We start from the raw sequence: 15,583 nt of genomic DNA, 5'->3' as shown, positions 1-15,583 counted from the left end.
CAGTTCCTAAGAGGGAAAATATTAGGGCTTTTGTAGAGTTTCAAAGTTCATCAGAGATAAATTGGGTTCATTCTCCTGATAGTTTTTCTCAGCAGCTTGGCCCAGTGGAAAGAACACAGACCTGGGTTCTAATCCCTGCTCTGCCAGTTGTCTGCTGGGTGACCTTGGGTAAGGCATGTTACCCAACTATGCCTGTTTCCTCAACTGTAAAATGGAGATAAAATACCTGTTCTTCCTCCAATTTAGATTGTAAGCCCCATGTTGGGCAGAGACTGTGTTCGTTGTGATTAATTTGTATCTACTCCGGAACTAAGAATGGTGCTAGATACATAGTAAGTGCTTAATGAATACCATAAAAGAGGCAGTGTGGCTTAGTGTTAAAACCACGGGCTAGGGAGTCAGGGGACATGGGTTCTAATCCCAGCTCCACCACCTGTCTGCTGTGTGACTTTGGGCAAGTCACTTCACTTCTCTGTGCCTCAGTTACCTCATCTGTACAATGGGGATTAAGACTGTGAGCCCTACGTGGGACAACCTGATTACCTTGGATTTACCCCAAAGCCTAGAACAATGCATGGCAAATAGTAAGCACTTATCAATTACCATCATCACTATTATTATTATCATTGAGAAGGAGCGTGGTTTAGTGGAAACATCCTGGGTTTGGGAGTCAGTGGTCATGGATTGTAATCCTGGCTCCACCATTTATCAGCCCTGTGACTTTGGGCAAGTCACTTAATTTCTCTGTGCCTTAGTTACCTCATCTGTAAAATGGGGATTAAGACTGTGAGCCCCATGTGGGACAACCTGATTACCTTGTACCTCCCCCAGCAATTAGAACAGTGCTTGGCACATAGTAAGCACTTAACAAACACCATTATTATTATTATTATTTGGGTGGGAATAATCACTGTGCCCTCTCTGTGTTCTTTATGAGGCTTAGGGTTCCTCTGATTTAACCTCTCAACTGGCTTGAGCTTTGCCAGTTTCGAAGAAGTTTGATTTTCATTATCTATGGCATAAACAAAGCAGGCAGAGTTAGGGCTATAGAAACCAGGTGTTCTGATTCTCAGAGCCATGTTCTTTCCAGTAGCCTGCAGAAAAACTTTTCTGTACACCAGTTCTGATTATATTCACAAACTCCATTTCTGGATCTCCCATTTCCAAACCAGAATAATGTTATGTAAATAAACTTTGCACATGCTCTCTTCAACACCTTTATCATCCCATTACACAGTGTAAATATAAAACGTTTTCTGTCATGAATGTTTGCTTCAGGATCTACCTCCTCAATCAAGACGACTTTTTTCTGTGTTCTACGTGGGTTTCTCAACTTTCCAATGCAAGTGGAAATGATGGTGATCAACTAGTCAGAGTTGATTTTTTTCATAAAAGTGGAAATACAAATAAATTAATTATCTGAACTTTCTCATTCATCAAATATCAGGAAATTGCATCTCTTAAGAGTGAGAGAAACCTTCTTGCCTATCTAGAGAAGACGGTTTTCTCTTCACCTCTGTTACCAAAATTTACTGAAAATTTACCTTTCCAATCAATGGTGTTTATTCATTGAATCATATTTATTGAGTGCTTACTGTGTGCAGAGCACCGTACTAACTGCTTCTTACTGCTTACTGTGTGGAGAGCACTGTTTTAAGCACTTGGGAGAGTACAACGCAACAGAGTTGGTAGACTTGCTTCCTGTCCACAACAAGCTTACAGTCCAGGCGAGTGTGGAAATCCAATATATTGATCAATCAACGGTATTTATTGAGAGCTTACTGGGTGTAGAGCACAGTACTAAGCATTTGAGAGGGTACAACAGAATTGGTAGACATGATCCTGCCCTCAAGGGGTCTACAATTAGGCATGGGAGGCAGTCATTAAATGAATTAGTTAGTGGGGGCAATAGCATATAAGGATATGTAATTAAGTGCTTTGTTGGTGGTATGGGTAGGTATCAAAGTTCTTAAGGGATGAGGGCACAAGTGTTTAAGGGATGCAGAAGGGAGTGAGGACAGGGTGGAGAGATGAGAATTTCTTTAATGGTATTTATTAAGTGCTTAAAATGTGCCAGGTACTGTACTAAGCATGCGGTAGATACAAGACAATCAGGTTAGATTGGACAAAGTCCGTGTCCCAAATGGGTCTCACAGAGTTAATCTCTATTTAATAGATGAGGTAACTGAGACACAGAGAAGTTAAGTGATTTTCCCAAGGTCACACAGCAGACAAGTGCTACAGTTGGGGTTATAACCTGGGCTCTCTGACTCCCTGGCCGAAACTCTTTCCACTAGGCCAGATTCCTTCTCCAAAAGACAGGTGAGATCCAGGAGACTCAAAGCCCACATACAAGAAGCCCCCAGAATATAAGACATTGGCCTGGTCCCACTTACTTTCCCAATGTTAGATCATGACCTATTTACCCGTGAGAAGCCACATGGGCAAGTAGAAAGATCACAGCCTGTTCTGCCACTTGCCTGCCGTGTGACCTTGGGCAAATCACGTAAATTTTCTGTGCCTCTGTATCCTCAACAGTAAAATGGGTATTCAGACTATGAGACATAGTCTCCTACTAAGATTATGAGCGCCCCCCCCACCGCTCTGCCCTACCTCCTTCTCCTCCCCACAGCACTTGTATGCATTTGTGCTTATTTATTACTCTATTTTACTTGTGCATATTTACTACTCTATTTTATTAATGATATGCATATAGATATAATTCTATTTATTCTGATGGTTTTGACACCTGTCTACGTGTTTTGTTTTATTGTCTGTCTCCCCCTTCTAGGCTGTGAACACGTTGTCGTGTAGGGACCGTCTCTATAAGTTACCAACTTGTACTTCCCAAGCGCTTAGTACAGTGCTCTGCACACAATAAGCGCTCAATAAATACGATTGAATGAATGAATACAAGGTTGGACACAGTCTCCATCCCATATGGGGCTCACATTCTTAATCCTCGTTTTACAGATGAGGGAACTGAGGCCCGGGGAAGTGAAGTCATTTGCTCAAGGTCACACAGAGGACAAGTGGCAGAGTCAGGATTAGAACCCAGGTCCTTCTGACTCCCAGGCCAGGGCTCTGTCTACTAGGCAACACTGCTTCTAGTGATTAAGAGGGTGTGGAAATAAACGGGTCTCCTCGGCTTGGCCTGGAGCAGGGCCATAATAGGGAGATCATATTCCCTTGCAATCCTTAAATGTATTGGTAAAAGTGGTTTATGATGCCTACAGAGCAATTTGTCCCTCCTATCTTTCAGACTGTGAATGCTGGCTGGGCCAGGAAATGAGCCTCATTTATTGTCTCGTATCTACCCTAGTCCCATCTCAGGGTCACACCTGGAGAGTTCCCAGTACTCTACCAGTCTCAACTGCAGGAGGGAGAGTCAAGCAGAGGCATATTCATTCCATTCCTAGCTTGGCCAGTGGTTAGTGAGTGGAAGGTAATCTGCTGCAAGTCAAAACTCACCTGTTCTGGGCATCAGCGGCATTGAAGAGAATCAAGGGTAAAAACTCAAGTTTATTGCATGGCGGGAGGCAATGGTAAGGCACGTCTGTATTTTTACCTAGAAACCTCTATGGCTACACTTACCAGAACAATTGCAGATGGAGGTGGGTCATTCTGGAAGAGATGTGTCCATAGAGTTGCTATGGGTTGAAGATGACTCAGCAGCATAAGACAAAACAATCTACCCCAGATCTTAGCACTGTTCTTGGCACACAGAAAGTGCTTAATACTCTCTAGTAACAGTTATAGTAACAGTAGTAACAGTAGTAGTAATAGTAACAGTAGTAGTAGTAGCATTAGTAACAGATCCGCCCTTTCCTCTCCATCCATACCGCTACCCTGCTCTTACAAGCTCTCATCCTATCCCGTCTCGACTACTGCATCAGCCTTCTCTCTGATCTCCCATCCTCGTGTCTCTCCCCACTTCAATCAATACTTCATGCTGCTGCCCGGATTGTCTTTGTCCAGAAACGCTCTGGGCATGTTACTCCCCTCCTCAAAAATCTCCAGTGGCTACCAATCAATCTGCGCATCAGGCAGAAACTCCTCACCCTGGGCTTCAAGGCTCTCCATCACCTCGCCCCCTCCTACCTCACCTCCCTTCTCTCCTTCTACAGCCCACCCCACACCCTCCGCTCCTCTGCCGCTAATCTCCTCACCGTACCTCTTTCTCGCCTGTCCCGCCATCGACCCCCGACCCACGTCATCCCCCGGGCCTGGAATGCCCTCCCTCTGCCCATCCCCCAAGCTAGCTGTCTTCCTCCCTTCAAGGCCCTACTGAGAGCTCACCTCCCCCAGGTGGCCTTCCCAGACTGAGCTCCTTCCTTCCTCTCCCCCTCGTTCCCCTCTCCATCCCCCCATCTTACCTCCTTCCCTTCCCCACAGCACCTGTATATATGTATATATGTTTGTACATATTTATTACTCTATTTATTTATTTATTTATTTTACTTGTACATATCTATTCTATTTATTTTATTTTGTTAGTATGTTTGGTTTTGTTCTCTGTCTCCCCCTTCTAGACTGTGAGCCTACTGTTGGGTAGGGACTGTCTCTATATGTTGCCAACTTGTACTTCCCAAGCTCTTAGTACAGTGCTCTGCACACAGTAAGCGCTCAATAAATACGATTGATTGATTGATTGATTGATTGATTACTAACAAGGAGAAGCAGTGTTAACCTAGTGGACAGAACACAGATCTGGGACTCAGAGGACCTATGTTCTCTGAATTAGGGTATTTATTAAGTCACTTACAGTGTGCCAATCACTGTTCTAAGCTCTGGGGTAGAAACTGCAAAAGCAGCGTGGCTCAGTGGAAAGAGCATGGGCTTGGGAGTAAGAGGTCAGGGGTTCAAATCCTGGATCCACCAATTGTCAGCTGTGTGACTTTGGGCAAGTCACTTAACTTCTCTGTACCTCAGTTACTTCATCTGTAAAATGGCGATTAAGACTGTGAGCCCCCCGTCGGACAACCTGATCACTCTGTAACCTCCCCAGCACTTAGAACAGTGCTTTGCACATAGTACGCGCTTAATAAATGCCATTATTATTATTATTGTACAAAGAAGCAGTGGACAGAGCACAGATCTGGGACTCCGAGGACCTAGGTTCTCTGAATTAGGGTATTTATTGAGTAACTTGCAGTGTGCCAAGCACTGTTCTAAACTCTGGGGTAGATACCGCAGAAGCAGCGTGGCTCAGTGGAAAGAGCCCTACCTTGGGAGTCAGAGGTCGTAGGTTCTAATTCTGGCTCCGCTACTTGTCTGTTATGTGTCTTTGGGCAAGTCACTTCACTTCTCTGGGCCTCAGTTACCTCATCTGTAAAATAGGGATTAAGACTGTGAGCCCCACGTGGGACACCCCTATCACCTTGTATCCTCCCTAACACTTATAACAGTGCTTTGCGCATAGTAAGCACTCAGCAAATACTATTACTATTATTATTTTTATTATTATACAAGTTAATCAGGTCGAACACAGCCCCGTCCCACATGGGACTCCCTGTCTAAGTAGGAGGGAGAATCTCCATTTTACAGATGAGGCAACCGAGGCACCGACATATTAAGTGACTTGCCCAAAGTCATACAGCAAACAAGTGGTGAAGAACTCAGGTCCTCTAACTCCCAGGTCTGGGCTCTTTCCACATTTGGGCGGAAAATCCATCCCTTTGGCCTGGTCTCCATGTCCCCTCAGTAATCTTCTATTACAACCCAGCCAGCACACTTCTTTCTTCTAATGCTAACTCTGTCATTGTACCTGGATCTCATATGTCTCCCTGCCGACATCTCGTCCACATCCTGCCTCTGGCCTGGAACTCTCTCCCTCTTTGCATCCGACAGACAATGACACTCCCCCTTTACAAAGCCTTATTGAAGTCACATCTCCTCTGAGAGGCCTTCCTTGACTAAGCCCTCCTTTCCTCTTCTCTCACTCCCTTCTGTGCCACCCTGACTTGCTCCCTTCATTCATCCACCTCCCAGCCCCACAACATTTACATACATATCTGTCTCCCCCTCTAGACTGTAAGCTCGTTGAGTTCAGGGAACGTGTCTTTTATATTGTTATATCATCCACTCCCAAGCATTGAGTACAGTGCTTTGCACGCAGTAAGCGCTCAGTGAATATGATTGACTGACTGATTGACTGACTGACTCAGGTTTGGGAGCACTGATGCCCATCTTCCCGAGCATCATGATTCAATTTACCATATCTACTTTTTCTCACTTGTGGTTCCCCCATGATCTTCCCTTGCAGTTCAAGACCCGAATCAAGTCGGCACTGAGAAACTGAACCCCTGTGACAGGATTCATCCTCCTGGGTCTGACAGATGATGCCTCCTTGTAGGTTTGCCTATTCTCCTTTTTTCTCCTTGTCTACCCGCTCAGCATCACCGGCAAACTGACCATCATCACCCTCGCCTTCCTGGTGCCCCACCTTCACACGCCTATGTATTTCTTCTTGTGTAATTTCTCCCTCCTGGAAATCTTTGTCTACATTGCTGTCTGCATTTTGTCTGAATGCAGTAATTTCTGTTTGCATTCCCAACTCGTTTGTGAGCATGTCGACATGGAACAAAATCATCTCCAAGAATTGTTGTACAACCCAGATATTCTTCTACATCCTACTGGGTGTGTCAGAGTTCTGGTCTGCATGTTCTATGACCATTATGTGGCCATCTGCAGACCTTTACACTACACAACCAACATGACCCACAGAGTCTGTACTCTGCTCATCCTCTGCTGCTACTTGGCAGGCTTACTGGCCCCCCCTTTCCCTGAAGCTGGATTTCTGTACCACAAATAACATCAATCATTTCAGGTATGACATTGTCCCCTTGCTGCAGATCTCTTGCTTGGACACATGATCCCTGGAGGTGCTGACATTTTATTCTTCCATGATCAGGCTGCTATCACTCTATCACTATTGATCCTGTACTACGTATACACCATTTAGACCATTTTGAAAATTCCCTCCACCTAGCAGAGGAAAAAGGCCTTTTCCACCTGAGCTTCCCACATAGTGGTTGTCTCCTTGTCCTATGGCAGTTGTATCTTCATGTACAACAATCCTTCCAATAGGGAGGAGATAACGACCCAGAAGGTGGCTGTTCTCATTACACGTGTGGCCCCCCATGCTAAATCCCTTCATTACACACTCAGTCCTGAAAAGTCTTTTCGTCCCAGAAACAAAAGGCCCCGTTGACCCTCAAGTGAACCGCTAATGGGCAATCCTAATGAACTAATCCATCCACCGATCAACCACTCAATCGGTGGTATTTATTAAGCTCTTCCTGGGTGTGGAGCACTGTACTAAGTGCTTAGGAGAGTACATACAACAAGGTTGTTAAATAGGTTCCCTACCCACAGTGAGGTTACAGTCTAAAGGGGGGAGACAGAGTTTGATGTGATTAAATGCATTATGGATGTATCCATAAGTGCTGAGGGACTGAGGGAGGGGTGAATAAAGGATACAAATCCCAGGGCAAGGGAGCGGGAGAAGAGAAAGTGAGGACTTAATTGGGGAAGGTCTCTCAACAATCAATGATAATTTGTAGGGGGGCCTGCTATGTTCAGCACTTAGTAAAAAGTAAGCGCTCAATAAATACCATTGATTGATTGATTGATTGAATCAGAGCACCATAATGAAAGCCTAGGAGGAGTATACCAAAATGTAGTTTACAATCTGCAGGGCAGGGACAGGCAGGAAAATAAATTACAGGTCTCGGAATCACCCAACTATAAGGATATTTACATAAATGCTGTGGGTGTGGATGGTAAATACCGAAGTTCTTAGAGGGTAGAAGTGATGCAGAAAGGAGGGAAAATAGGTTGGGTAGATGGGAGATTCATCAGGGAAGGCTTCTTGGAGGAAATGTGATCATAGTGGGGTTTCGGAGAAGGGGAGAAAAGCAGATTGTTAGACTCTCCCTTCTAGACTGCAAGCTCGTTGTGAGCAGGGAACGTTTTTACCAAATCTGCACAAAGTAAGTGCTCAATAAATACCATCGATTGATTGATTGATTGGTTGATTCATTCATTCAATATTATTGATTGAGCGCTTACTGTGTGCAGAGCACTGTACTAAGCACTTGGGAATTACAAATCGGCAACATAGAGAGATGATCCCAACCCAATAATGGGTTCACAGTATAGGAGGATATTTTGATATGTCTAGTCTATCACAGTCTATCATAGTCTAGTTGATATGAAGAAGGAGGGAGTTCCAGGCAGTTGGGAGGGAGGGAGTGAGCAAGGGGGTCAACTTTATGAGAAATGAGATCCAGGCACAGTAAGTAGGTGGATATTGGAGGAGTGGTGTGTTCAGGTTGTAGTGGGAGAGGAGTGAACATAGGAAACGGGAGAGAGTGGACTGAGTGCCTTCAAATATGTCCATGATTTGCCTTTAATTGTACTAAACCACCATGATTCCTTATTCTCTTCTCTCTGGTCATTAATTATATATGCTTTCTGTATGTATTTCCTACCTTATAGACTTTAAATTATTTATTTCTATCAATATCTGTCCCCCCCTCCAAACTATAAGCTCACTGTGAGTAGAGAATGTGTCGGCCAACTCTGCTATGTTATCCTATGCCAAGCACTTAGTTCTAGTTCGAAGTGCTTAGAACAGTGCTTGGCACATAGTAAGCACTTAACAAATGCCATCATTATTATTATCATTACAGGACTCTGCACACAGTAAGCATCCAATAAATATGATTGATTGATTGATTCATAAACTTCCTTCTGTTTGATAACACTCTGACCCGATTCTCCTCCTTCACATAACAATAATGATAATAATGATAATAACGATGGTATTTGTTAAGCACTTACTGTGTGACAAGCACTTTTACAAGCGCTCAGGTAGATACAAGGTTATCAGGTTGTCCCACATGATGATGATGATGATGGCATTTATTAAGCATGTACTATGTACAAAGCACTTTTCTAAGCGCTGGGGAGGTTACAAAGTGATCAGGTTGTCCCACATGGGTCTCACAGTCTTAATCCCCATTTTCCAGATGAGGTAACTGAGGCATAGATAGAGAAATTAGGTGACTTGCCCAAAGTCACACAGCTGACATGTGGTGGAGTCGGGATTAGAACCTACGACCTCTGACTCCCAAATTTAGGCTCTTTCCATTAAGCCACGCTGCTACACATTCCATCTCAAGCCCCCTCACCTTCCATCTTCCCAAATCGAATCACTTTTACCCTTTTCTCCCATTAACTGATAACAACTTGTTTGCATTTGGATCTAGAAGCCTGGAACCGTTCTCTGTGTTCCCCAGACCCTCTGAAAACAGTGTGGATGGTGAAGCCTAGTACATAGTAAACACTCAATAAATGCAATTGAATGAATGAATGAAAGATGACAATAATAATACACACACCAAAGTATTACGTGATTGATTCCATTAGTGGAAGGAATTTTGTGAGCAGCATTGCATGTGGCCATATGCTAAGGACAAATTTCTTCCACCGTTTATGTGTAATTTAGCGAATTTGCAAAGGGTTTTTTTTTTTTTTGCTGCCACATTGTGGCTCAACTGAGGTCTTACCTGGATTGCAGGTCTGAGCAATTCTAAAGTACATCCACAGATTTCTTAATAATGATAATAATGGTATTTGTTAGGTGCTTACTATGTGTAAAGCACTATTCTAAGCACTGGGGAGGATACAAGGTGATCAGGTTGACCCACGTGGGGCTCACAGTCTTAATCCCCATTTTACAGGTGAGGTAACTGAGGCACAGAGAAATTAAGTGACTTTCCCAAAGTCACACAGCTGACAAGAGGTGGAGCTAGGATTCGAACCCATGACTTCTGACTCCCAAACCGTTGCTCCCCGCGGTTTCGGGGGCAACTCTCGGGTTCTTACCCTCTCCGGGTCTTCGGACGTCTCCGGACGCGGGCCGCGTGTTCACACCAGAAAGAGTCAGCCAGAGGTCCAAAGCTTGGTTGCCGTTTATTTTCTATCAGCGATTACATAGTTAAAAAAGAGAGAGAGAGCGAGAGAGGGGGGGGGAGGGAGAGAGAGCGCCTGTGCCCCCCCTTGTCTTGTTCGTCTCTTATACCCCCCGTTGCCCGGGGGCAGGGTTTTCTCAGGCCATTTAGCACACTCACTCGCCGCCCTCCAGCCATTAGCCTAGCAACAGCTCTGTCCATCACGAAGCGTTTGCTCTGGCTCGCCCCCAGCCACCCGTTGCCAACCATCGCTGGCTGCGGATATGGCCTTGAGGTTGCCTCCGAGCCTTGCAGGTGCAAGCTTGTTTTTCTTGCCCTGGTCCCTATATCTCCTGTTGTTGAATCTGTTTGGCTTTGAGCCGTTGGGTACGGTTTGTGTGCACATACTCCCTGTCTCAGCGCCTTCCCACACTCCCCACGCCAAACCAGTGTTCTTTCCACTGAGCCACGCTGCTTCTACAATGGAACTGTTAAGCGCTTAATATGTGTCAAGCACTGCTCTAAATGCTGTTGTAGATAGAAGCTAGTCATGTTGGACACAGTCTCTGTCCCTTATGGGGCTCACAGTCTTAATCCCCATTCGACAGATGGGGTAACTGAGGCCTGAGAAGTGACGTGAGTTGCCCAAGGTCACATAGCAGACAAGTGGGGAAGCCAGGATTAGAACCCAGGTCCTTCTGATTCCCAGGCCCGTGCTGCACTCAGTAGGTTATGCTTCTTCCACAGGGCCATTTGCATAGCAATATCTGGATCATTAGAGTGAGGATCACAGAACTTCATCATGGGCCTAGTATGTAGTGAACCTGAGAAGGGCATGCTGAGAAAGGAAGTCACTCCAGATGAACTGCAACTGGACAAATCATAACAAATTGTGGTAAGCATTTGCTATGTACCTAACGCTGTAGAAGCACTGGGCCAGATACAATATAATCACATCCCACATGGAGCTCACAGTCTAAGTGGGAGGGAGAATGGGTATTGAATTCTGCTCTTAAAATGAGGAAACGGAGGCACGGAGAAGTGAAGTGACATGCCCAAGATTACACAGCAGGCAAGTGGCAGATCTGGGATTGAAACAATAATAATGATAATAACTATAGTATTTGTTAAGCACTTACTATGTGCCAAGCACTGTTCTAAACAATGGTGTAAATACAAGGTAATCGGGTTATCACACGTGGGTTCACAGTCTTAATCCCCATTTTACAGATGAGGGAACTGAGGCACAAAGAAATTAAGTGGCTTGCCCAAGGTCACACAGCACACAAGTGGTGGAGCCGGGATTAGAACCCATGTCCTCTAACTCCCAAGCCCGTGCACTTTCCACCTGTATATATATATATATATATAGAGAGAGAGAGAGAGAGAGAGTATATATATACATATAAATAGAGTAATAAATATGTACAAACACACATATATATATGTGCATATATATATGTTTGTACATATTTATTACTCTATTTATTTATTTATTTTACTTGTACATATCTATTCTATTTATTTTATTTTGTTAATATGTTTGGTTTTGTTCTCTGTCTCCCCCTTCTAGACTGTGAGCCCACTGTTGGGTAGGGACTGTCTCTATATGTTGCCAACTTGTACTTCCCAAGCGCTTAGTACAGTGCTCTGCACACAGTAAGCGCTCAATAAATACGATTGATTGATTGACTGATTGATTTCCACTGAGCCATGCTGCTTCTCCAGGTTGAAAAAACAATCCTTGTTTTCAAGGAATTTATACTCAAATAGTTTTAAAGGTAGTGTTACATTCTTCAGTGGACACTGAAGGAGAATGGGTATATTTTTCTTTTAATTGCATTTATTAAGCACTTACTGTATTCCATGCACTTTATTAAGCACTGGGTAGATACAAGCTAAAGAAGTTGGACACAGTCCATGGCCTACATGGGGCTCACAATATTAATCCCCATTGTATAGATGAGGTAACGGAGACTCAGAGAATTGAAGTAACTTGCCCAAGGTCACACAGCAGAGAAGTTACAGTGGGTGAATTAGAACCCAGGTTCTCCTGACTCCCAGAGCCGGGCTCCTTCCACTAGGCCAAGCTGTTTCTCAGTTAATCAGTTAATCAGATCCAGCAGACTGGATTTTAGTTTTGCATAGCCTGATGAGTTTTCTGTGATCTTATCATAATTATGGTACTTAATAATTAATAATAATAATTATGTCATTTGTTAAGCACTTACTATGTGCCAAACATTGTTCTAAACTCTGGGGTTTACAAGGTAATCAGGTTGGACACAGTCCTTGTACCACGTGGGGCTCACAGTTTTACTCCCCATTTTGCAGATTAGGTAACTGAGGCACAGAGAAGTGAAGTGACTTGTGCAAGGTCACTCAGCATATAAGTGGCAAAGTCGGGATTAGAACCGATGACCTTCTGACTCCCAAGTCTGTGCTCTATCCACTGTGCCAGGCACTGTACTAAACACTGGGGTAGATACAAGTTAATTATATTGGACACAGTCCATGTTGCACACGGGGCTTATCTTAAACCCGATTTTACAGACAAGGTAAAAGACTTCAAGCATATAGTGGGAACAATGATTATGGTAGAACAGTGTCACTTCTTGGAGAAGCAGCATGACATAGTGGATAGAGCATGGGCCTGGGGGACAGAAGGACCCAGGTTTTAATGTCGGCGCTGCACAATGTTTGCTATGTGACCTTGGGAATGTCACTTAACCTCTCTGTGCCTCAGTTCCCTCATCTGTAAAATGGGGATTAAGACTGTGAGCCCTGTGTGGGCCAGGGACTATGTCCAACCAGATTATCTTGTATCTACTCCAGTGCTTAGAACAGTGACTGCCACATATTAAGCACTTAACAAATGCCACAATTATTATTAGTATTATCATTATTATTACTGGCTCTCCCATCATCCAACTAAGTGCTCAACTGAAGATGGGTTGAAAGGGAGAAAAGGTTGAAAGAATGAAAGTGTTCACTTGATGTGAAAACAAATATTGTATGTCTTTGTGATACAAGGAGAAATGGCTTTCAGAACCAAAAGGCCTGGAGAAGCAACATGACCTAGTGGAAAGAGCACAGGCCTGGAAATCAAAAGACCTGGGACCTTACCCCAGCTCCACCACTTGTCTGCTGTGTGACCTTGGGCACATCACTTCAATTCTCTGGGCCTCAATCACGTCATCTGTAAAATGGGGATTAAGTCTCTGAGCCCATGTGGGACAGATCACTATTGGATATCTATTGGATATCTAGAGAAGCAGCGTGGCTCAGTGGAAAGAGTATGGGCTTGGGAGTCACAGGTCATAGGTTCAAATTCCGATCCGACAACTGTGAGCTTTGCGACTTTGGGCAAGTCACTTCACTTCTCTGAGCCTCAGTTACCTCATCTTTAAAATGGGGATGAAGACTGTGACCCCTCCCCCGGGACAATCTGATTATCTTGTAACCCGCCCAACGCTTAGAACAGTGCTTTGCACACAGCAAGCGCTTAATAAATGCCATTAGTATTATTATCTGAGCACTTAGTATTCACTCATTCATTCATTCCTGCAATCATATTTATTGAGTGATTACTGTGTGAAGACCACTGTACTGAGCACTTGGGAGAGTACAACAATAAATAGTCACATTCCCTGCCCTCAATGACCGTATGGTTGAGAGTGGGGGACAGACATCATTACAAATAAATGAAATTACAGATGTGTAAGTGCTGTGGGGCTGGGAGGGGGATCGAGCAAAGGGAGCAAGTCAGGGCAACGCAGAAGGGAGTGGGAGATGAAGAAAAGTGGGGCTTAGTCTGGGAGGCTTCTTGGAGGAGATGTGCTTTCCATAAATCTTTGAAGTGTGGGAGAGTAAATGTCTCAGATTTAAGAAGGGAGAACATTCCAAGTCAGTGGCTGGATGTGGACTAGCAGTTGGCAGAGACATAGGCGAGATCGAGACACAGTGAGAAGGTTAGCATTAAAGGAGTGAAGTGTGTGGTTGTAGAAGGAGAGAAGAGAGGTGAGGTAGGAGGGGGCAAGGTGATGGAGCGTTTTAAAGCCAATGCTGAAGAGTTTTTGTTTGATGCAGAGGTGGATGGGCAGCCACTGAAGTTTTTTGAGGAATAGGGTGACATGTCCTGAACATTTTTGTTGAAAAATAATCTGGGCAGCAGAGTGAACTATGGACTGGAATGGGGAGAGACAGGAGGTTGGGAGGTCAACAAGGAGGCTGATGCAGTATTCTAGGTGGGATATGATAAACGATTTTATTAACGTGGTAGTAGTATGGATGGATAAGAAAGGGTGCATTTTAAGGATGTTGTCAAGGTTGGACTGACAGGATTTAGTGATGGATTGAATATGTGGGTTGAATGAGACAAAGAAGTCAAGGATAACCCCAAAGCTTTGAGCTTGTGAGACAGAAAGAATGGTGGTGCCATCTACAGTGATGGGAAAGTCAGTTGGAGGACAGAGTTTGGGTGGAAGATAAGGAACTATGTTTTGAACGTATTAAGTTTGAGGTGATAGTAGGACATCCAAGTAGAGATGTCTTGAAGGCAGGAAGAGATGCAAGACTGGAGAGAGGGAGAGAGATCAGAGCTGGAGATGTAGATTCGGGTATCATCTGCATAGAGGTGAAAATTGAAGCAATGGAAGTGAATGAGTTCTCCAAGGGAGTGGGTGTAGATGGAGAATAGAAGGGGACCCAGAACTGAACCTTGAGGGACCCCCACAGTTAGGGGGTGGAAGGCCGAGGAGGAGCCCACAGGGGAAACTGGGAATGAATGGCCAGAGACATAAGAGGAGAACCAGGAGAAGACAGAGTCAGTGAAGCCACCAAGGTGGAAAAACATTTCCAGTAGAAAGGGGCGGTCCACAGTGGCGAAAACAGCTAAGAGGTCGAGGAGGAGTAGGTTGCATTAGAGGTCATTGGATTTGGCAAGAAGGAGATCATTAGTGTCCTTTGAGAGGGTGGTTTTTTTCATTCATTCATTCAATCGTATTAATTGAACGCTTACTGTGTGCAGAGCATTGTACTGAGCGCTTGGAAAGTACAATTCAGCAACATATAAGTTTTCTGTGGAGTGAAGGAGATGGAGGCCAGATTGGAGCCAGTCCAGCAAGGGCGCCACTGAGCCAGGAGGTGGTCGCCATCTTCCCACAGGCCCCTTTGCTCATGACGACATCATAGAGCAGGGGGCGGCAGATGGCAGCGTAGCGGTCGTAGGACATCGCAGTGAGGACGCCCATCTCGGCAGACGCCAGGGAGATGAAGAACACTTGAAGAATGCAGTCAGGGAAACAAATACCACACCTGTGGGCCAGGAAATTGAAGATGGATGGATGGTGACGGAGATGTAGCAGACATCTATGAAGGAGAGGTTTCTGAGGAACAAGTATTCACGGGCGTTTGGAGGCGCCGGTTGAGGATGGTGATGTGCGACGATGAGGAGATTCCCCGTCAGGGCCACCAGGTAGACCAGGAGGAAGAGCATGGCGTGGACCAGCTGCGGCTCCCGGTCCTCTGAGAAACCCAGGAGCAGGAATCTGGTCACACATGTACAATTGGCCATTCCTGTCCTGTGATGCCCTGAGCTTCTTGAAGTGGGGGTAGAGAACGGA

General features: G+C 44.8%; 1 non-coding gene across 1 annotated transcript; it reads left to right on the top strand.

Annotated features, from left to right (window-relative positions):
- Nucleotides 1-3,323: 3,323 nt before the first annotated feature.
- Nucleotides 3,324-3,461, top strand: LOC119930261. The gene has a single exon (XR_005451743.1). It is a non-coding gene; the product is annotated as a small nucleolar RNA SNORA7 (small nucleolar RNA).
- The last annotated feature ends 12,122 nt before the right edge of the window (nt 3,462-15,583 follow it).

This window comes from Tachyglossus aculeatus, chromosome 6 (genome assembly GCF_015852505.1).
Source record: "Tachyglossus aculeatus isolate mTacAcu1 chromosome 6, mTacAcu1.pri, whole genome shotgun sequence".
Taxonomy (NCBI): domain Eukaryota; kingdom Metazoa; phylum Chordata; class Mammalia; order Monotremata; family Tachyglossidae; genus Tachyglossus; species Tachyglossus aculeatus.
This window is presented reverse-complemented; position numbering and strand designations above follow the sequence as displayed.